Below are 23,301 nucleotides of genomic sequence, written 5' to 3'. Positions count from 1 at the left end.
TGCATTGCCGGCAGCACGGGTTTGATCTCTGGTCAGAAAACTGAGATCCCACAAGCTGGGTGGGGTGGCCAAAAAAAAAAAGAATTGCTATAATAAATCTCTTCTATTATCTATCTAGCTGTCTATCCATCCATTCATCCTACTGGTTCTGTTTCTCCAGAGAACCCTGACTAATATAGACCATGAACTCCAACTTTTGTTTCCCAGGACAATCTCGAAATACTACTACTGGTACTAATACTATCACCATTGTGGATAAACTTAAAAAAATTTTTTTTTACTAATGTTCTGCTTCCTTTTTTTATAGTTGAACTACATCTACATTGTCAGAGCATATAGCCATTATATAACATATCTTTCTTTGCGCCCTCACTTGGTCTTACTTATGTAAGAAACTGTATTTAATGTTCACCACCAAGCCTTACACTGATGTCTCCCCAGTCATTTTGTTTTGTCTGAAGCTCATTTACCTGTAGATTCTTCAGAAAAGGCCCATTGGAATAATATTTCTTGAGTTCATAGATGTCTAGTAATTTTACTAGATTTTGTCATTCTGTGCTTCTGGAATGTTCTACCAGTGTGTCATTTCAAATATTTTTTTCCAGAAAGAATTTCTTGAATATAGTTTTACTGTTAATTGTTCTCTTATTTTGTTTTCTTCTTTAGGGTCTTCTGTTGTCCGTATTTTGGATCTTCTTGGTCACTCTTCAGTATCTGTCACTTTCTTTCAAATCCTTTTTTGTCCCTTCATCCAAAAATTTTAATAAATATTTTCTTCTGTTTGACTGATTTCTTGTCAGGCACTACTGTTCAATTTATTTGCTCTTATTTCCTCTCTAGAATACTCTTTATTTCTTAAATTATTGTTTATTTCTTATTATTTCCAGAATGCTATCACGTCTTGTCTGAGTTTCAAATTCTTTATTTCTGTTATTTCATATCTTTTATTATTTTCTAGTGTCTTTTAGCTCATCTGGAACTAGAAGTTTATGCTTGTCATCTGTTTTATGGTTGTCTTTGCGGAGTGCTTTCGTTGTCTGTTGGGATGTTACTCAGCTCTTTGTCTCCCTTTCTCTTTCCTTCAAAGAACTATGTGACCTCGGAATTTTTCTCTTGCTTCTTTTAATGTGAAATTCGTTTCCCTCAACTTTTTTTTCAGTTTATTTGTCTGTGCCAGGTCTTAGTGGCAGCATGCATGATCCTTAGTTGTGGCATATGAAAGCTTACTTATGAATAGTTGCAACATGAGGGATCTAGTTCCCAGACCAGCGATTGAACCCAGGCCCCCTGCTCTGGGAGCATGGAGTCTTAGCAACTGGACCACCAGAGAAGTCCCTAGTTTTTCTGAACTTTTCTTATAAGGTGGCATTCGGGAAAACTTTCCTTACTTCATAAAACTTCCTCTGATTTGGGGGCATGTCAAAAAATCAGGCAACTTGCTTTATGGTATTTCACCACTTTGGTCCAGAGGTTTTCTTTCCCTCCTGTCTGTTGTCCGTGTCCTGTTAACTTTTATTCTATTCCAAGTATCTTATCTTTTTGAGGTTCTGTCCTACGAAGAGGTTGGTTTTGCGAGTTCATAGGAGCTAGGCTGCTCCAGCTTCATCAGACCTTATTCCCATGGGTAGAGGAGCCTGGCAGGCTACAGTCCATGGGTCTGCAAAGAGCTGATCACAACTGAGTGACTGAGCACACTGGTTTTGGTTAAAACCCCTTCCAGCTTCAGCTGGTGTTCTCACATTGCTTGTCCTCATCCCAGTCAATGCCTTTGGGCTATTTTGGGGGTCTCCTGTTCTCAGTTCCATCAGGTGTAACTTCTTTATTGTTTCTTTCACATGGAACTGATACCATGAAGATTCTGGGGCTATTGATGCTTGGTACCCCTCTGCTTGCATTTTTGGAGTTTGTGAAAACACTTTGTCACTTGGTTTTGTTGAAAATGTTGTTCATGGGTTTTAGGTTTTGCTATCCATTTGTTCTGTCTGTTTTTATGTAAGAATTCAGAGAGATGAAAAATATGCTACTGATGCTGTCATCTTCCCAGAATCCTCTCCTGAGTTAATTCAATTATAAGTGTATTTTGTATTACAGTCCCTCTGGGAGTCTGCTCATAACTTATGGGTGTTGACATTTTGCTTCTGCTTGGGTCTGAGAAGGTTAAGGGTTTTAAATCTTAGCTGTTTAGGATACCACAATTAATGACCAAACATAAGGAAGCTAAAATATGAACATAGTAAATTGCCAACTCACATGAATTTTTAAAAAAACCTTTAAATTTAATTACAGCAGAAATATTTCTGAGGATGTGGGGATTGCTTTTAACAACAAATGAAAGAAACCATTTGTGTGTATATGCTTAGAATTAACACAGTGCAGTTTTCTTTTATGGGGTACATATGCATAAATTACTTTATACATGCTCCATAGGATATAATATATTTGCATATATTATAAATTTAATTTTAATTTTATGGCTCTTGTACTTAGGAAATTGTAACAACTGGCAAAAAAGTTTTTGATTTTTAGTAGGCGGGCAATCATTCAATACTATCATTAGCTCTAAAAGAATCTAGCATGGACTTTTAGAACTAGAAAAAGTCTTAAGTCTTTTTTCCAGACCAGAGATCCGGGCAATCCAGTTAGATTCTGCCTCCAGAACCTAACTCAACGTGTTTAAGTACAAACAATTTTTTTTATTGAAATATAGTTGATTTACAATGTTGTATTAGTTTCAGGTTTACAGCAAGGTGATTCATATATATCTAGGCTTCCCAAGTGGCTCAGCAGTAAAGAATCCGCCTGCCAAGAGGAGACGCGGTTTTGATCCCTGGGATGGGAAGATCCCCTGAAGGAGGAAATGGAAACCCACTCCAGTATTGTTGCCTGGGAAATCCCATGGACAGCGGCGCCTGGCAGGCTACAGTCCATGGGGTTCCCAAAGAGTCAGACATGACTGAGCCACTGAGCACCACTATATATATTCAAGTATTCTTTTTCAGATTTTTCTCCATTATAGGTTATTCCAGGATATTGAATACAGTTCCCTATGCTATACAGTAGGTCCTTGTTGTTTATCTGGTCTACATATGGTAATGTATATCTGTTAATCCCAAACACCTAATTTGTCCCTCCCTTCCTGACTTCCCCCTTTGGTAACCATAAATCTGTTTCCTATATCTAGTACAGACAATTTTTTAACAATTAACAATCTCTGTAAGAAATAGCTTTCTGGTTTGGCTATCTATTTTCCTGCCAGATGAACTGAGGTGTACTGACAACAAGCATAACAGACAGAAACAGTACTTAAGCAGGACTTCAAAAAATTGTATCAGAGCTATGGTAGCTAGGAAACAGCAGCACAGATAGTGCAATGAAAAGGAATAGTTGAGGAGCCAGGGGTAACTCTAGGGCCATGTTATGATGCTATGCGAGTGGCATTGCACACAGTTGCCATAGCTACGGAGCTGCACGAGCTATAGACACGCAGACCCTATGTACCCACCCACTCTGCCGCAATTGCTTTCCACACCTGCCCCTCCGAGTTTTCTACAGCTCCAGTGTAAGGAGGAAAAGGCCATATGGCTTAAATCAAAATATTTTTTTCACTTCTAAAAATCAGAATACCAGAGATTCAGAGCAGAAGGCGAGGAAGCATTGGAAAACGCTTCTTTCCCAGGGGTCAGGAGGTTTCAGAACATCCATTTCAGGAGGAAAGGCTGGTGACCTTTAGTCGCCCACCTCCATGTCTGCTTTCATGTTCCTTTTTACCCTCTATTCCTCTCCTGGCGACATGGATCCTGTCTCTCTCTGCCTTCCCCACCCCCAACTCCTTGTCTTGACAGCAGCACCAGGGAGAGTTTTAATATTATTCAAAGGAATATATGTGGATTAAAGTGCTAGAGCAGGGGATTAGATATTTTGGTACTCTGTTTTCTTCCAAGGGGATTAAAGAAATTATTTTGGATGCCACTGCCAGTTTTAAAGCAAAACCAAGGTAAGCCAGGAAGGGGGAAAAAATCGTTGTTGGGGGTAGGGAGTAGGGAGGAAAACAAAGAGCAGGGACTTTCCTGGTGGTCCAGGGAGTGAGAAGAGAAGAACAGGCAGAGTACAGGGGGTTACAGGGTGGTGAAACTCTTCTATATAACATTTTAATAGTGGCTACATGTCATCACATATTTGTCCAAACCCTTTGACTGTGTGGATCACAATAAACTGGAAAATTCTGAAAGAGATGGGAATACCAGATCACTTGACCTGAGAAATATCTTTGAAATTTCAAAGAAATTTCACTTGAGGTCAAGAAATATCACTTGACCTCAGAAATATCCTGAGAAATATTTACTTGAGAAATCTGTATGCAGGCCAGGAAGCAGCAGTTAGAACTGGACATGGAACAACAGACTGGTTCCAATTAGGAAAAGGAGTACGTCAAGGCTGTGTATTGTCACCCTGCTTATTTAACTTCTATGCAGGGTACATCATGAGAAACGCTGGGCTGAAGGAAGCACAAGTTGGAATCAAGAATGCCAGGAGAAATATCAATAACCTCAGATATGCAGATGACACCACCCTTATGGCAGAAAGTGAAGAACTAAAGAGCCTCTTGATGAAAGTGAAAGAGGAGAGTGAAAAAGTTAGCTTAAAGCTCAACATTCAGAAATTAAGATCATGGCATCTGGTCCCATTGCTTCATGGGAAATAGATGGGGAAACAGTGGACACAGTGACTGACTTTATTTTTTTGGGCTCCAAAATCACCACAGATGGTGATTGCAGCCATGAAATTAAAAGACGCTTGCTCATTGGAAGGAAAGTTATGACCAACCTAGATAGCATATTGAAAAGCAGAGACATTACTTTGCCAACAAAGATCTGTCTAGTCAAGGCTATGGTTTTTCCTGTGGTCATGTATGGATGTGAGAGTTGGACTATAAAGAAGGCTGAGCACCGAAGAATTGATGCTTTTGAACTGTGGTGTTGGAGAAGACTCTTGAGAGTCCCTTGGACTGCAAGGAGATCCAACCAATCCATCCTAAAGGAGATCAGTTCTGGGTGTTCATTGGAGGGACTGATGTTTGAAGCTGCAACTCCAATACTTTGGCCACCTGATGTGAAGAGATGACTCATTTGAAAAGACCCTGATGCTGGGAAAGACTGAGGGCAGGAGGAGAAGGGGACAACAGAGGATGAGATGGTTGGATGGCATCACTGACTCGATGGACATGGATTTGGGTGGACTCTGGGAGTTGGTGATGGACAGGGAGGCCTGGCGTGCTGCAGTTCATGGGTCACAAAGAGTTGGACACGACTGAGCGACTGAACTGAACTGACAGACTGTGCCACATCAAGAGTCAATTCTAGGACCTTCAGGTGGTTAAGACATTACCTTCTAATCCAGGGGGTGCGGGTTCGATCCCAGGTGAGGGAGCTAAGATCCCACATGCTCCATGGCCAAAAAACCAAATCATAAGACAGAAACAATAATGTAACAAATTCAGTAAAGACTTTAAAAATGGTCCACATCAATAAACAACAACAAAACACTTGGGCTTCCCTGGTGGTCCAGTGGTTAAAAATCCACCTACTAATGCAGAGAACATGGATTCGATCCCTGGTCTGGGATGATCCCCCATGCCACAGGGCAACTAAACCCATGTGCCACAACTACTGAGCGAAAATGCTTAAAGCCTGTGCTCTGCAACAGGAGAAGCCACCACCATGAGAAGCCCACGCACTGCAACAGAGTAGCCCCTACTTTCCACATCTAGAGAAAGCCCACAAACAGCAACAAAAACTCAGCATGGCCAAAAATAAATAAATAAATCTTAAAAAAAAATAAGCCTTTAAAAAACAAAAACATAGAACAGAAGAAGGAAGCATCCTGGGTATAATTAGGGAGGTCTGCAGGTATCACCCTGGATTTGGGGGTGGTAAGATGGACAACGATAAACACAGGGGATGGTGCCCAGCATAACATGTAATTATCCCTGGTGGACTCTACCTGATGACATAACTTGTCAAGTGTGGAACTTACTTCTTCACATTCATAGATATAATGTGAACTGAATGGCTGAGGGACTTTCTGAACCTACTTTGGAATTTTCCATGAAGCCTCCAGATCCTTTACACACACATTCTTTCTCTGCTCATCCCACATAAGACAGTTCTGTCCTGAATGTCTTAAACTGGTGTGGCAGAGAGGAAAGATAGCTTTGCCATCTGCATTAGTTTCCTAGTTAGTTGCCATAACAAAGAACCACAAACTAGGTGACTTAGAACAACAGAAATTTATTATCTCACAGTTCTGGAGACTGTTGTTGTTGTTCAGTCGCCAAGCCGTGTCTGCCTCTTTGTGACCCCGTGGTCTGCAGCACACCAGGCTTCCCTGTGCCTCACCATCTCCCAGAGTTTGCCCAAGTTCATGGCCATTCCATCGGTGATGCCATCCAACCATCTCATGCCCTCTTCTCCTCCTGCCTTCAATCTTTCCCAGCATCAGGGTCTTTAACAATGAGTTGGCTCTTCCCATCAGGTGGCCAAAGTATTGGAGCTTCAGCTTCATCATCAGTCCTTCCAATGAATATTCAGGGTTGATTTCCTTCAGGATTGACTGGTTTGATCTCCTTGCCGTCCAAGGGACTCTCAAGAGTCTTCTCCAGCACCAGAGTTCAAAGGCATCAATCCTTTAACACTCTGCCTTCTTTATGGTCCAACTCTCACATGACATCCAAAATCATACTTCTTCTGAAACCTGCTGGTGAATCCTTGCTTGCCCAGTCCTAGCTTACCCTTGTTTGCCTGTAGTCCTTACTATTCCTTGGTTTGTAGATACATCCCTCCAATCCTGCATTATCATGTGGAGGTCTCCCTGTGCCTCATCATGACATCGTTTTTCACAAGGACGCCCAACAAACTGGGTTACAGTTACATATATTCACTGGACTCTTTATTGAAGTAAAGTGAAGTGAAGTCTCTCAGTCGTGTCCGACTCTTTGCGACCCCATGGACTGTAACCTACCAGGCTCCTCTGTCCATGGGATTTTCCAGGCAGTAGTACTGGAGTGGATTGCCATTTCCTTCTCCACTGGATCTTCCCGACCCAGGGATCGAACCCAGGTCTCCCACATTTTAGACAGACGCTTTACTGTCTGAGCCACCAGGGAAGTCCTATTTATTACTATTTATTACTCAGCCATAAAAAGGAACAAAATTGAGTCATTTGTAGAGACACAGATGGACCTAGAGAGTGTTATACAGAGGGAAGTAAGTCAGAAAAAGAAAAACAAATATGGTACATTAATGCATATATATGGAATCTATAAAAATGGTATATAGATGATCTTATTCGCAAAGCAGAAATAGAGACACCAATGTAGAGAACAAGCGTGTGGATACCAAGGGGGAAGGGGAGGGGTGGGAAGAATTGGGAGACTGAGATTGACATATATATATATACTATTGGTAAGTATGTATAAAATAGATAACTAATCAAAACATACTATATAGCACAGGGAACTCTATTGAATGCACTGTGGTGACCTGAATGGGAAGGAAGTCCAAACGGGAGAGGGTTTATGTATATGTATGGCTGATTCATTTTGCTGTGCAGTAGAAACCAACACAACATTGTTATGCTATACTCCACTAAAAATTTATTTTTATAAGTGGAAAGAATTAAATACTGAAAAAAAAAAAAAACTGGATTAGAGGCCCACCCTACTTCAGTATGATCTTACTCCTTACCTCTTATACAATTTATTTATTTATTGGGCTCATTTATTTAATAAAAAAAATAGTTGAGTATATTTTAAGCAGCATTTCTATGTGCATGGACTTGGAAATGGGGCTCTTTTAAATTACCTCCATTCTCCATATTGAGCAGAATTTCCCATCTTTTAAGATGAATAGCCTTTAAATGAATGAGTTAATAAGATGTTAGCTAGAAGGCTATGAAGAGTCATGAAAGACTTTTTTAGAGGTGAGAGATGACCATATACCTATGCACAAGGAGAGAGACCATGGACAAGGGAGAAATGACAGATCAGGAATGAGAGGGAGTAATATGTGTAGAAACAAGGCTTGAATCAAGAATGGAAGATCTTGGGATTTGGAGCACAGATAGAGGAATTAGCTTTGAATGAGAGTAGCTTCACTTCTTCCTTAAAAACAGGAAAGCAGGAAAGAAAGGGTACAGGCTTTCTTCAGTTATTGGGGAGAGTCTAGAAACAGGGGTCAGATACCTTTGTTTTCTCTGTGGTTGGATATAGGGTGAGCAATGGAGTTGGAAGCCTGGGAAGCATGGAAGCTTTGCAGTATCAGCTGTGAGGAACAGGAGAATGAGTCACATATGCATACATACAAGGAATTCCAAATAGACAAGCCTAGGATGGAAACTGTGATTTATAATGCACCAATACAGAGGCTAGGTAATGTATTTAGGGGCTGAGTAAGCCCTAAACTGCTCACAAAGAGACAGTAGAGAAGTATGTAGTTGAGTTGGTAGAGGGTTAGCATTTGCAATGCAGTCACAAATAAAGGACAGTCAGGTAGGGGTCCAGAGGATGGGAAGCGAGTGGATGAAGTGATGAAGTACAAAAGTTGAGCTGACCTTGAACTAAACCCATCCCCCAATGGTAACAGGAAAATGGAACAGACTGGACAAAGGTCGATGACAGCGCCCCAGTGGCACCTCCAGAAATGGCAGCATCACTCAGGATGCAGTGTTGCTGTTGTGAGCAGGTTTTCTACCTACCCCTTCGGTAACAATTGTCCTGTCATTGTGGTGACAAGTACACTCTATTTTTGCTTTTGCTATTATATACATATATATATAATTTAATTGTGTGTGTGTGAGGAGGGGCCGTTGCACTGGATCTTTGTTGCTTTGCACTTGCTTTTTCTCTAGTTTCGGTGAGTAGAGGCTACTCTTCGTTGTGGTGCTCAGGCTTCTCATCGTAGTGTCTTCTCTTCTTGTGGCTCCCTGGCTCTAGGGCATGAGCTCAGTAGTTCTGGCATACCAGTTTAGCTGCTCCATGGCATGTGGAATCTTCCCAGACCAGGTATCAAACCTGTGTCCCCTGCATTGGCAGGCAGACCAGGTGCCACCAGGGAAGTCCGCTGTTGCTAATCTTGGTACATAGATTCACTATCTCCAGAAGTCTTTAAACTCCCCGAGAGTGAGCATGAGATAGGTATGGCCAGTACTCAACCCTATTGAACACAGTCCTTAGATCAGGCCATTACATTGGTCTTTGACCTTTGGATCAGGTGTCCAGCCTTGGCCCAATCAGCTGAGGTCAGGGTGATGGGGTCATACGGCATGTACTTGATGCATAAGGGGCTTCTCAGAAATGTCAAAGACTTCTCACAATACTTTCCAGAAAGAATAAAACTGCAAGCAGGACTATTCTCATAAACATTGGAATAACATTTCTCCTCTTGGACTTTCTGACAGATTTCCATCCATTTCTCTCTTCTCTCCCATTTGGGGAGCTGGACATGGTTCAAAAAATTCCCTTTATAGAGCACCTAATTTTGTAAGTTGCATATGTTGTAGCTGCTTGAAAATTTACTCCACCCACACTCCCTATTCACATACACACATAAATAAGTTTATACACTTATATATATATATAACCTTGGATCCTGTTTTTGAGGAAGAAATGAATTATTTTCTACACATAGCTTTCTTTCTGGTGTGCTGATATTAACAGTAGTAATGTAGAATCTTCCAAAGTGTGACAAAATGAATGGTTTCAGTTTCAAGGTGGAATTTTTTACCACTTAATATAAAACATTCTGGCAATGTCTACCAATGTCTATTATCAAGAGTAGGGCTCTGCAAACTCTTTCTGTAAGGAACCAGAGAGGAACTATTTTAGGTTTTATATCACAACCACTATCCATCACAACCACTCAACTCTCTCTTTGTAGGACTAACACAGCCGTAGACAATGTGTGTATCAATGAGTGTGGCTGTGTTCCAGTAAAATTTTATTTACAAAAGCAGACAGCAGGCTGGACTTGGCCCAAGCTTGTAGTTCACTGATTCCCTATCTAGAGGATAATTATTTATGGCTTCTCCTGTTAGGCTGGGTAAGAGCTGAACCTCCCAATAGTAGTGTTTTTCTAACAGATGGCCTGGAGGTTCACAGCTCTATTGACTTTCCTTATGTAGATGTAGTTACACAATAATAAATAACTGAAGGTCACCACATCACACAGCTCTGGAGCCATGCAGTGCCTGGCCTGTGTGGCCATATGCAGCAGCACTGAATGTATTTAAAGTGTTTTTCTGCTGTTCCAATCTGAGACCAGATTGAAGAAGTGAAGTGAAAGTCGCTCAGTCATGTCTGACTCTTTGCGACCCCATGGACTGTAGCCTGCCAGGCTCCTCTGTCCATGGAATTCTTCAGACAAGAATACTGGAGTAAGTAGCTGTTCCCTTTCCCAGGGGATCTTCCCAACCCGGGGATCGAACCCAGGTCTCCTGCATTACAGGTGGATTCTTTACCGTCTGAATTATCAGGGGCAAAGGAATATGATGTGTGTTCAGTTATTTAAACATCCAACATATTGGTTCAGACACTGTGACAACAGCCAATAATATATCAATTAAGATCCTTGTCCTTAAGGAGCTTGTGGTTTAGTAAGGTGTTTGCTAGAGCTGCCCAAACAAAGTACCACAAACTAAGTGGCTTAAAAAAAGACAAATTTGAGACTTCCCTGGTGGTCCAGTGGTTAGCAGCCTTGCAACACAAGGGGACGCAGGTTTGATCCCTGGTCTGGGAACTAACATTCCACATGCCATGGAGCAACTTAGCCCATGCATGGCAACTACTGAGCCCACACGCCCCAACTAGAGAGTCTGTGCAACACACTGAAAGGTCCTGTGTGGCACATCAAAGATGGAAGATCTCAAGTGCTGCAACTAAGACCCAGTGCAGCCCAAAAACCAAATAGGAAAATCATCACTAACTCTGAGTGTTACTCACTCAGTCGTGTCAGACTCTCTGCGATCAAACTTGGGTCTTCTGCATTGAAGGCAGATTCTTTACTGTCTAAGCCACGAGGGAAGCCCTGTCACTATTATTTTAAAACACACACACACACACAGAAAGTTATTATCTCAGAGTTCTGGAGGTTAGAAGTCTGAAATCAAGTTAAGAGCTGGGCCACGCTTCCTCTGAATGGGAATCCTTCCTAGACTTCCTAGACATGGGAAGGAATTCCTTCCTAGACATGGGAGAATCCTTCCTAGACTCTTAGCTTCTGGTGGTTTGCCTGCAATCTCTGCCTTATAACCGCAGCTCTTCAATTTCTGCCTCTATCATCACGTGGCATTCTCCCCTCTTTTGTCTGTGTCTCTGTCTCTTTTCCTCTTCCATTAAGGATACCAATCATAATAGATTCAGAGCCCACCCTACTCTAGTATGACCTCATCTTCTCTGAGCTAATTATATCTGCAACAACCCTATTTCCAAATAAGGTCATACTCTGAAGTACAAGGAGTTGGGACTTCAACACATCTTTTTTGTGGGGGACACAATTCAGTCCCTAACACAAAGTGAGAATATGTGTGAAATGAATGTGAAAACTTAGGGGTGCTATGATGGAAGTTGGTGTCGAGTACACGGTGAGGGCAGAGAGAGAGAAGATAAACTTTACCTGGGAGAGTCAGGAAAGGTGGTATGAATGAGGTGAAGCTTGAGCAGATTTTGGAAAATGATGCTGAATGTTTTCCAGGTGCAGATGGGGTGTGAGCTGGGCCTGGGGATTGGAAGAGCGTTCCCTGTTGGAGCAGCAAGAGAGGCAGGAAGTACTGTAGTATGATGTAACCCATTCCATAATGGTCCAGTACAACCTGAGAGGGCTTTAGGCTTCCTGTTTTCCAAAGAAATAAAAGTGAGGTCCAAACACTTTGGCTATTTGATGCATCCATGAGTTAAGATCACTGGCAGCTTCAAAATTTCAATACAGAAGGGGATCAGGAGGATAATCTAATTGGAAGGTTTGTGACTAATCAAAGCTGCTGCTGCTGCTGCTAAGTCACTTCAGTCATGTCCGACTCTGTGCGACCCCATAGCTACATGTGCATAAAAAACACTGTTTTTCTCTAGTTTTGCTTAGTTTTCCTGTTATAGATGAATAAAGATAGCAATGCTGTCTAAAGATGCCTTCATTAGCACTTAACATAAAATGGAGAAAATTGAACATTTCTTTTTAAAAGTACTCATTTTTATTGATTAATTTGGCTGCACCTGGTCTTTGTTGTGGCATGGAGGATCTTTAGTTGTAGTGTGTGGGATCTAGTTCCCCGACCAGGGATGGAAACTTGGCCTCCTGCTTTGGGAGCATGAAGTCTTAGCCACTGAACCACCAGGGAAGTCCCAACTGCATGTTTCAAAGAGTAAGCACACTCAGAGGTGGCTTGAAGGGCCAGTGATGGAGACTGGAAAAGCGCCAACCCTCCTCCTGGCCTCTCACCCATTCACATCTCTAGGGATTGAGTGTTGATTCTGTTCCTAACACTGTACTAAGTGCGCTGCTGCTGCTGCTGCTGCTGCTAAGTCGCTTCAGTCGTGTCCGACTCTGTGTGACCCCATAGACGGCAGCCCACCAGGTTCCCCCGTCCCTGGGATTCTCCAGGCAAGAACACTGCAGTCGGGTACTAAGTGTTACATGCATTATATCTCATTATCCCTAATTTATAGAAGAAGGCAGTGAGGTTGAGAGGGGTTAAATACATTCCCTCACTCAAACAACTAGTAATTTCATTTTAATGATCATCTAAAAAAATTATAATAAATACGTGAACTAGGATGCTGCCCTGTCCAACGCAGTAGCCACTAGCCACATATGTCTATTTGAATGAAAATTAATTATTGAATAAAAATTCCGTTCCTGGGTTACACTAGTCCTGTTTAAGTTCTCCATAGTCACATGTGGCCAGGGGCCGCCATGTTGGACAATGCCAGATATAGAACATTTTAACTAAGAATAAGATGAATACTTTATCACTGAGTGCTAGCTCAGGATTTTGCTCCTGTTTGCTTTGTGTCTGTGATCATTTTGGCATGACATGGCATTCCTAACTGTCCCAGGCTAATAAGAATAGAGTTGGCCTTAGTATGGAAATAATGCATTACCACTGTATTAATGAAGATAATCTAATAGTTCAAATAAAGAAAATGGAGAGATTATTTCATAAATGCACCAACATCAAAAGAGCCTGCCCTGTGGCGATCAGTACCCTGTTTACTCTGTAATCAGTTATGGAGTTGCTGCAAAATAGCATCATTCATCTCATTAAATTAGTACTGTCTATTTAAATATCATTGGCTCCTTAGTTTTACTTAAATTTATTATTTAAAAGAAGCCTTTGGTTTATAAGAAGTATAACTTTTAGGGATTTGCACCTAGTTTTATTTTTTTGTATAGATTTCTTTGTTTCTTTGTTTGGCTGTGGTGGGTCTTTGTTGCTGCACATGGGCTTTCTCTGATTGCTGCAAGCAGGGGCTGGCTACCCATTGCAATGGGTTCTCTTGTTGCAGAGCACGGGTTCTAGGGCTTCAGTAGCTGCAGCACGTGGGCTCAGTAGCTGTGACTCACGGGTCCTAGAGTGCTGGCTCAGTAGTTCTGGCCCACGGGTTTAGTTGCTCCGTGATACATGGGATCTTCCCAGACCAGGTGACCCTTGAATTTCAAGGCGAATTCTTGACCACTGAAGCACCAGGGAAGACCTGCACCTAGGTTTTTTTGTGTACATACTAAGATAACATTTATACTAAGGATAATTTAAATAACTTATTCAACTTATATGCAGAGTACATCATGTGAAATGCTGGGCTGGATTAAGCACAAGCTGGAATCAAGATTGCCAGGAGAAATATCAATAACTTCAGTTATGCAGATGACACCACCCTTATGGCAGAAAGTGAAGAAGAACTAAAGAGCCTCTTGATAACTGTGAAAGAGGAGAGTGAAAAAGTTGGCTTAAAACTCAACATTCAGAAAAACTAAGATCATGGCATCTGGTCCCATCACTTCATGGCAAATAGATGGGGAAACAATGGAAACAGTGACATACTATTTTTTTGGGCTCCAAAATCACTGCAGATGGTGACTGCAGCCATGAAATTAAAAGACGCTTGCTCCTTGGAAGAAAAGCTATGACCAATCTAGATAGCATATGAAAAAGCAGGGACATTATTTTGCCAACAAAGGTCCATCTAGTCAAAGCTATGGTTTTTCCAGTAGTCATGTATGAATGTGAGAGTTGGACTATAAAGAAAGCTGAGCATCAAAGAATTGATGCTTTTGAGTTGTGGTGTTGGAGAAGACTCTTGAGAGTCCCTTGGACTGCAAGGAGATCCAACTAGTCCATCCTAAAGGAAATCAGTCCTGAATATTCATTGGAAGGACTGATGCTGAAGCTGAAACTGGAATACTGGCCACCTGATGCAAAGAACTGACTCATTGGAAAAGACCCTGATGCTGGGAAAGATTGAAGGCAGGAGGAGAAGGGGATGACAGAGGATGAGATGGTTGGATGGCATCACCGACTCAATGGACACAAGTTTGAGTAAGCTCCGGGAATTGGTGATGGACAGGGAAGCCTGGGATGCTTCAGTCCATGGGGTCACAAAGAGTTGGACACAACTGAGTGACTGAACTGAACTGAATTTAAATAAATATAAGAATCACTGGAGAATTTTCATTCCTCTTATAAGAATTCATTTTAAGGACTTCCCTGGTGGTCCAGTGGTTAAGAACCTGCCTTGCAAAGCAGGGGAGGCGGGTTCCATCCCTGGTCGGGAAACTAAGATCCCACATGCTGCAGAACAACTGAGCACTGCCACTACTGAAGCCCAAGCACCATAACTAGAAAGTCCGTGGGCTGCAGTGAAAGGCCCAGATGACACAAGGAAGATCCTGTGTGCCACAACTAAGACTGGATGCAGCCAAATAAATATTAAATAAATATTCATTAAAAAAAAAAAAAAAAAGAATGGGTCATTATATTACCCAAGATTGAGAAACACTATGAAAGCCTTTAGGATGAAGAGACCTGAACACCTTACCTGTAACATATAGTCCCAGGCCCACAGAGTGGTATGACTGTCAGGATCCTATCAAATCTGGATGAACTAGAGCCTCATAGCTCAGTTGGTAAAGAATCTACCTGCAATGCAGGAAACCCCAGTTGGAGTCCTGGGTCAGGAAGATCTGCTGGAGAAGGGATAGCCTATCCACTCCAGTGTTCTTGGGCTGCCCTTGTGGCTCAGCTGGTAACGAATCGGCCTGCAATGTGAGAGACCTGGGTTGGGAAGATCCCCTGGAGAAGGGAAATAGCTCCTGCTATTCTGTCCTGGAGCACTCTATGACTGTATAGTCCATGGGGTTGCAAAGAGTCGGACACAACTGAGCGATTTTCACAATAGCAAGAGCCCTCTTGGGCACCAGTATGCCATAATTCTACCCAGGGGTATATGTTATACATATTTTTAACTTTATTTATTTTTGGCTGCACTGGGCCTTCATTGCTGCGTGTGTGCTTTCTCTAGTTGCAGAGACGGGGGCTACTCTTTGTTGCAGGGCACAGGCTTCTCATTGCGGTGGCCTCTCTTGTTGCAGGGCACAGGCTCTAGGCATATGGTCTTCAGCAGTTGCTGCTCAGGGTCTCTAGATTGTGAACTCAGTAGCCATGGCACACAAACTCAGCTGCTCCGAGGCATGTGGAATCTTCCCTGACCAGGAATCGAACCCGTGTCCCCTGAATTAGTAGGCGGATTCTAATCCACTGGATCACCAGACCCTACCCAGAGATATATTATTAACAGAAGACCAACTGCAGCTGTGGCAAGACTTTCACACTGACAAAGCACACTTTTCTAATTACCCCGTTCTAGAATTCCGACAGTGAAACTTGATTTACACCATTCCTAAATGCTGATTTTCCCACCACCTCATTCATAGTTCTTAGTACACAGAACATGTTTGTAGTGAGGAAGGAGACCACAAAGCCAGACTTATATTTCTCATTTTCTGGCTCATGAATATTTGTTTTTTCCTCGTCTTCATCAAATCAACTATTCTCAAGCACCTCATGGATGGGAAATAGGACTCGAGAGCGTCATTTTTATATTACCACTTCACAATGTTTTACCAAAAGATTTCATGTCTTCTCACTTAATCCTTGGCCTCCAGCTTCCCCCTTGAAATCTGCAGATGAGTTTCACACTCTCAGAGGCAAACACCGCTTTTCTCGCCATAAATGAGAAACAGGTGTATCTAGGCTGGGCTATCTCACTGGGTGCACCCCAGGGCTACCATCAGCTCAAGCTGGTCTTTTCACTGTGATTGCAGTCGTCAGAGAAGCCTATTCAGGCAACTCCTACATCACTGGGAAAGTAAACTATTATTTTTAGTGGTTTTGTAGATTACGTTGAGACTCCTTATTTATGTTGTTGCCCAGAATATGTATCCCCAGAACCTTGAATTTCTTACCTCTTATTTCTGAAAAATGCTTGGTAAATATTCCCACTATTTGCTGCAAAATGAGACTTCAGGAAGACACAGGTTCTTATGTAAGCAGCAAATAAGCTCCCAAAACCTATGAACTGGAAGGATACTGCTACTGCTACTCCTAAGTCACTTCAGTTGTGTTTGACCCTCAGCGACCCCATGGACCACAGCTTTCCAGGCTCCTCCGTCCATGGGATTTTCCAGGCAAGAGTGCTGGAGTGGGGTGCCATTGCCTTCTCCGGGGAAGGATATTAGAAACTGCTAAAAAAAAAAAAAGAAAAAAAACACCTGCTTACCACCTTTCAGTATCCCCCAAAGATATGCAAACTAATACTCACAAGAGTTTTTGAACTTCACTTCCCTCCCCTTGAGAAGTTTCTGGTTGTTAAGTAAGGCCATCTTTTACTCAGACTTTTGCAAGTGGAATTATAATTGTTGAAGTTCAATTATGCTACACTAATAATAGTGTTCACCACTTATTTGGCTCTTACTCTATACTAGATACTCTGCCAAGCTGTTTATGTATTTTATTTTTTCCTTACGACTACTTAGTGAAGGTAGGTAGTATTATCTCTATTTTATAGATTTAAAAACCAAAGGAGAAATGGGGAGGCTTAGAAATTAGTCTGAGGTCATGTAGATGCTGAACGTCTGAGTCAAGATTTGAATTCAGAACTTCATGAAATCCCAAGCCCACACTCTTAGCCTTGCAAACAGTAATAAAATAAGACTATATATAATAATTTGCCATATTCGAGTTAATTTGTTGTTACTTCTCAATCTAAGCATTCTGATTTTTTTTTTTTTTAATTAGAGGAGGGATTGGGGGCAAGAGGAGAAGGGGAGGAGAGAGGATGAGATGGCTGGATGGCTTCACTGACTCGATGGATGTGAGTCTGAGTGAACTCCGGGAGTTGGTGATAGACAGGGAGGCCTGGCGTGCTGCGATTCATAGGGTCGCAAAGAGTCGGACATGACTGAGCGACTGATCTGATCTGATCATTGCTTTTTGGGGTCCAGGTGGCTCCGTGGTAAAGAATCTGCCGGCCAAGCAGAAGCCATGGGTTCGATCCCTGGGTCAGGAAGATCCCCTGGGTCAGGAAGATCCCCTGGAGAAGAAAATGGCAGCCCACTCCAGTATTCTTGTCTGCAAAATCCCATGGACAGAGGAGTGTGGTGGGCTATAATCCCTGGGGTTGCAAAAGAGTCAGACAGGACTGAGCAACTAAAGAACAACATTGTTGCTTTAGAGTATTGTGTCAGTTTCTGCTGCACAGAAAGTGAATCAGCCACCTGCGTATGTATTAATATGTATTAATATATCCCTCTTTTCTTGGATTTCCTTCCCATTTAGGTTACCACAGAGCATTGAGTAGCGTTCCCTATGCTATACAGTAGGTTCTCATTAGTTATCTATTTTATACACAGTAGTGATTTTCAATATTTACTTCCCATTTTCGGGAAAATGTCAAGACAAAGTTTCACTATGGTCAGTTACAGATCATTCTTAAGTTATATCGCATGGTATCAGCAACTCAAATATCCTTCACAAAGTACCTTTTCTCCCTGCCCCCGTCCCCCCCACTTAGTTCACGAGGTTTGGCCCTGAGTCCCCAAAGCACTTTCATCTGTAGTCAGAGAGTCCTTATGAAGAGAACTGATGCCCCTTTTCATCCCAAGGTGAACTCTCAGCAGTGCTCTGCAATCAGGACTTCACTTCTCCAAGTGGGGTCACCTTTGCCAGAGAGTTCAGCCACCCACAGCTGGGCGTCCACGGGACAGGAACAGAATAATGAATTGCCCACTTGAAGATTCAAGGGGAATTTTGAGAGCCTGGTGTTTTTCCAGGTTCTTGGTAAGCATCCTAGTTTCAGTAAAAAAATTACTGCTCTTTAGAAAAGCACAAGCAGGGTTTACATTCAGATTACTTTTGGAGAATCTTGGTATTTCTTTTGAGTATCCTTAGGTAATCTTTGATAAGTAACTCCATAAACCCTAGAGTAGCCAGTTTGTTGTAAACTCAGCTTTGCCCTCCTCACTCTGCCCCCACGTTCAGGTCCAGGAGCATATTCAGAAGCCGGCTTGCTGGTGCTTGTGCTCAGTTGTGTCTGACTCTTCGTGACCCCAGGGACTGCAGCCTGCCAGGTTCCTCTGTCCATAACATTTTCCAGGCAAGAATATGGAGTGGGTTGTCATTTCCTCTTCCAGGGGATCTTCCTGACCCAGGGATCGAATCCACGTCTCCTGCATTGCCAGGCAGATTCTTTGCCACTGAGCCACCTGGGAAGCCCTATCTACTCATTATTTTTGCCCCTTATCAGTTTATTTAGGGGAAAATGTATCCCCAGAGAAGTGTAACAGTTTGACAGGTACTAACTGGTTAGTTATTTCACATGCTGTAAAACCTCTTCCATAAAATTTATCTAATGTGGAATTTGTGATGTTTGTTCTGAACTTGTCCAAAGTTTGTGTTTGCACCAGAATTACAAGGATTTGCTAGGCAAATAAATAATGTCTGCATAATAGTAACTTGCAAAGAAAAGAGCTTAAAGTGAAGGGAGTAAAAAAGTCTTTTGCTATGAACTGAATTGCATATCCCCCAAATTTGTATGTTGACGCCCCAACCCCAAATGCAATGGTACTTAAGGAGGCCCTTTGAGAGATAATTAGGTTCAGGTGAGGTCAGGAGGGTGGGATCTATGAGGGGAGTCTGTGTCTGATCAGAAGAGATAGCAGTGAGCTTATGCACTCACTCTGCCTTGAGTAGCCAGCTAGTTGGGTCGTCTGCAAACCAGGAAGCAAACCCCACCATGTCAGCTCCCTGATTTCAGACTTGAAGCCGCCACAACCGTGAGAAAATTAATTTCTGTTATTTAAGCCACCCAGTTACGATGTTATGGTAACCTGAGCTGATAAATGTATCTTTCATGTCTTTAGAAGTCCCTATTTGCATGTAAAGCTAATTAGTAATTTTACAGTTATCATTTATGTGTGTGTTCATTAAAGGAAAGCTAAGCCTCTCCTTGGCCGATGTTTTTTATGATACTCTTTAACTTGGAAGTGATAAAACTGCCTTTTAAAACATTGTATAGGGCAGCTTTTTCAATAGTTTGGACAGAGTTGTAGCTAATTAGCCAGAATTTGTGAATTTTTATTCTTTTGCCCCCAAACTCTGAAGAAGTTATTATGTATCATAACACGTTATAACCTATTAAACACTTGGGCATATTTCTCACAGCAGAATTGTGTATCTTATTAAACGAACATTGAAATGGAATGAATTTATGTGAATAATCGTTGAAGCTGGGTATCGAGTATGTGGGGTTTGTTGTATTATTCGCTCTATGTTTGATGTTTGTGGACATTTTAAGATGTTGATAATACAGAGTTTTAAATGATTATGTACACATGGGCTATGTATGAGCTAATGTGTTGACAAATTGACCTTGCAACAATATAAGTGTGGTTGCTTAGCTGTGTTTTGGTCCATAACCAGTTTTTTTTTTTTAATGGAAAAAAAACACAATCTCCTGGTCTTTTCTTCAAAAGTGCAAACCGTGCCAGCTGATTTGAATGAGAGAGAATGTTTTTCACTCTATTTTCACAGCTGTCTTATCAGTTTCCTAAACTCAATTAGGGTGGAGCACAGGAATTTCAATATGAGGGGACTAGGGGCTTTGTTGTGGTCTGAAGATAATGTTATCTTCCTGGGCTAACCTCTTAGAGTGAAGACATTTCCCCAGAGGGGGAAAAAGTAGCGCCTTAAAGATGTCTTCATAGACTTTGCAGAATGGTTGAAACTTAACAGTCTATGGAGAACTCTGCCAGACTCGTGGGAAAATGATTTGGTATTCAATTGTTTTCACTTGGGCACTTTCCCAGACTAGATAAAGCCTCTCCATTCCATCCTACCCCTCCTCCACCCTAAAATTCCCTGAACCCTAGGTGTGGCAGGCTTGCTTTTGTTCAGGATGAAATAGGGCAAGAACTTTCAGGTAGATAAGGAAAGTACCCTTTCAGTTTCTTGCCTGCTGACGTCATGCCTGTGTTCTCTTGGCTTCAGTGTGGAAATGAGAATTTCCACAATTTTAGAGGGAGTGTCTGTTACTGTTCATCACGAGCTGAATAATTATTTAGGTTCTTGACCTCTTTACATGATCTGGATTTCCATGCCTGTGAGATATGAATTGAGCTGAGGACTTTATGAGAAAGAGGTTTTTTTTTTTTTTTTGCAGAGTTTTCATTTTACTCATAACCTAGTTTTAGACTGGAGATGTGGGTGGTGCGTATTCAGGCCCTTCATGAGGCATTACACAATCTATTTGAGTTATACAAAGTGGATAGAAAAGTGCCTATAACCCATTTTTTAAAAAGTGTTTCATAATAGACTCGAAAACCCTAGAAAATTCTTCAGGGCGTGGAATTCTTGACATTGTTTCTTGATGGAAGAGAAGAATTCTCAAATAATTGTAAATACTCACTGCTTCTATAGGTCACAGGGTAGAAGGGGGGAAGGAGGTTAAGTGCGACAGACTGAGGGTATAGGGGAGGCTTTGCCCCCTGGGACTCATCAACCACTTATTGGTTCAAAGGCCTGAACCCTAGACCTAGACGAGAATCCCATGTTCGACTAGAATCCCATATTTGGTGGACCGCAGTTAGTATAACTATTAGATTTATCATAACAGATTTTCACTGGAAAATTTCACTAAGAGTAATAGAAGTAATGAATGAAATCTGAAACTTAATTTGGAAGCCCCTCATGCCCCCTAAGAAAAATGAAAAAATGGCTTTTCATTAAGATAAAAGCAAACATTAAGATCTTCTCTTTCCCTGTCTCTCCAGAATTTTTACAGGAAATTTATTTTCTATGCTTTCATCATCATGAATCATATTTTGAGAGCTCATAAGATCTGTAGCAATGTCATTAGGCAATTGGGGAAATTATGTAGAGGTTTATGAGTCATAATGGTCCCAGATTTCAAAGATCGTATCTTGTACTAATTTATTAAATGTTGAGTACCTGCTATGTGCTAGGCACCCTTTTAGTGTGTATGGCAAAACTACCCTTTTCGTAGTGTAGGGTGTTTGGCAAAACACAAGACAGACGAGGCTCCAGCTCTCGCAGAGCTTGCGTTCTAATGTGGATGGACTCACACAAAGCAATGAAGCATCAAGTAGTAATAAGCACTCTGTGCGTGTGGGTGCATGCCTGCGCGCTCAGTCATGTCCAGCTCTTTATGGCCCCATGGACTGTAACCTACCAGGCTCCTCTGCCCATGGAATTTCCCAGGCAAAAATGCTGGAGTGGGTTGCCATTTCCTACTCCAGGGGTTCTTCCCAACCCAGGGATTGAACCCATGTCTCTTGCATGTCCTACATTGGCAGGCAGATTCTTTACCATTAGCACCACCGGGGAAGCCCCAGTAAGTGCTAATATCAAATAATTTAGGATAGGGTGATAGCAGATGAGTGAATGTTTTCAATTGGGTGATATGGGAAGGCCATTCTGAGAAGGTGACATTTGTTTTTTGTTGTTGTTTTAATTTCGTTTTGGCTATGCTGGGTCTTCATTGCTGTGCACAGGCTCTCTCTAGTTGCCATGAGTTGGGGCTACTCCTTGTGGCAGTGCCCTGGCTTTCCATTGTTGTGGCCTCTCGTTTTGGGGTGCCCTTCAGCATATGGGATCCTCCCAGACTAGGGAGTGAACTTGTGTCCCCTGCATTGGCAGTAGATTCTTAACCACTGGACCACCAAGGAAGTCCACAGAAAGTGACATTTGAATTGAGACCCGAGTATTGGAAGAAGTCAGCAATGGAAGATCAAGGGAGTTGATAATCTAGGGAGAGGGAGCAAATAATACAGAAGTTCCAAACCTTAACCTGCACAAGGAACAGAAAGACAGTATGGTTAGGGCTTGGAGAGCAGCAGCAGGAATGATCTGGTCAGAGGGAGGACCAGAACCCTAGCAATATAGAGCCACGAAAGCCAGAATTTATACTAACCATGATGGAATGACATTGAAGGGTTTTGAGCAGAGGAATGATATTACTTGAGTATAAAAATATTACTTTGGTTACCACATGGAGAATGGATTATATAAACTGTCTATAACAATTTCAGTAAGAGATAGTGATGGCTTGGATCAGGATCAAATGGAGCAAAGCAGATAGGTTTGGGATGTGTTTGAGGTAGAGTAGATAGCTCTTGGTGGTGGGTTCAAGGTGGGGGGAGGAGAAAATGGATGATCCCCCCAGGCTCTCTGGGCTCCTGTTAGAGCTTTTTGCCAGATAAGGAGGGGCTTCAGGCTGGAAGAGGCATTGATCTGGCTGGGGAAAAGAGATTTTGCCTTCAGTTCAGTTCAGTCGCTCAGTCGTGCCTGACTATTTGTGACCCCGTGAATCGCAGCATGCCAGGCCTCCCTGTCCATCACCAACTCCTGGAGTTCACTCAAACTCTTGCCCATCGAGTCAGTGATGCCATCCAGCCATCTCATCCTCTGTCGTCCCATTCTCCTCCTGCCCTCAATCCCTCCCAGCATCAGGGTCTTTTCCAATGAGTCAACTCTTCACATGAGGCGGCCAAAGTATTGAAGTTTCAGCTATAGCATCAGTCCTTCCAAAGAACACCCAGGACTGATCTCCTTTAGGATGGACTGGTTACCTCCTTGCAGTCCACGGGACTCTCAAGAGTCTTCTCCAACACCACAGTTCAAAAGCATCAATTCTTCGGCACTCAGCTTTCTTCACAGTTCAACTCTCACATCCATACATGA

The 23,301-nt window shown here is 42.2% G+C and overlaps 1 long non-coding RNA gene across 1 annotated transcript in view; it reads left to right on the top strand.

The window, feature by feature from the left end:
• The window catches only part of LOC113878186, a 103,763-nt gene that overhangs the window by 7,559 nt on the left and 72,903 nt on the right, over positions 1-23,301 (top strand). The gene's annotated exons all lie outside the window — the stretch shown is intronic.

Source organism: Bos indicus x Bos taurus, chromosome 19, assembly GCF_003369695.1.
Source record: "Bos indicus x Bos taurus breed Angus x Brahman F1 hybrid chromosome 19, Bos_hybrid_MaternalHap_v2.0, whole genome shotgun sequence".
NCBI classification, from domain to species: Eukaryota; Metazoa; Chordata; class Mammalia; order Artiodactyla; family Bovidae; genus Bos; species Bos indicus x Bos taurus.
The sequence above is the reverse complement of the archived record's forward strand: the minus strand, read 5'-3'. Positions and strand labels throughout refer to the sequence as shown.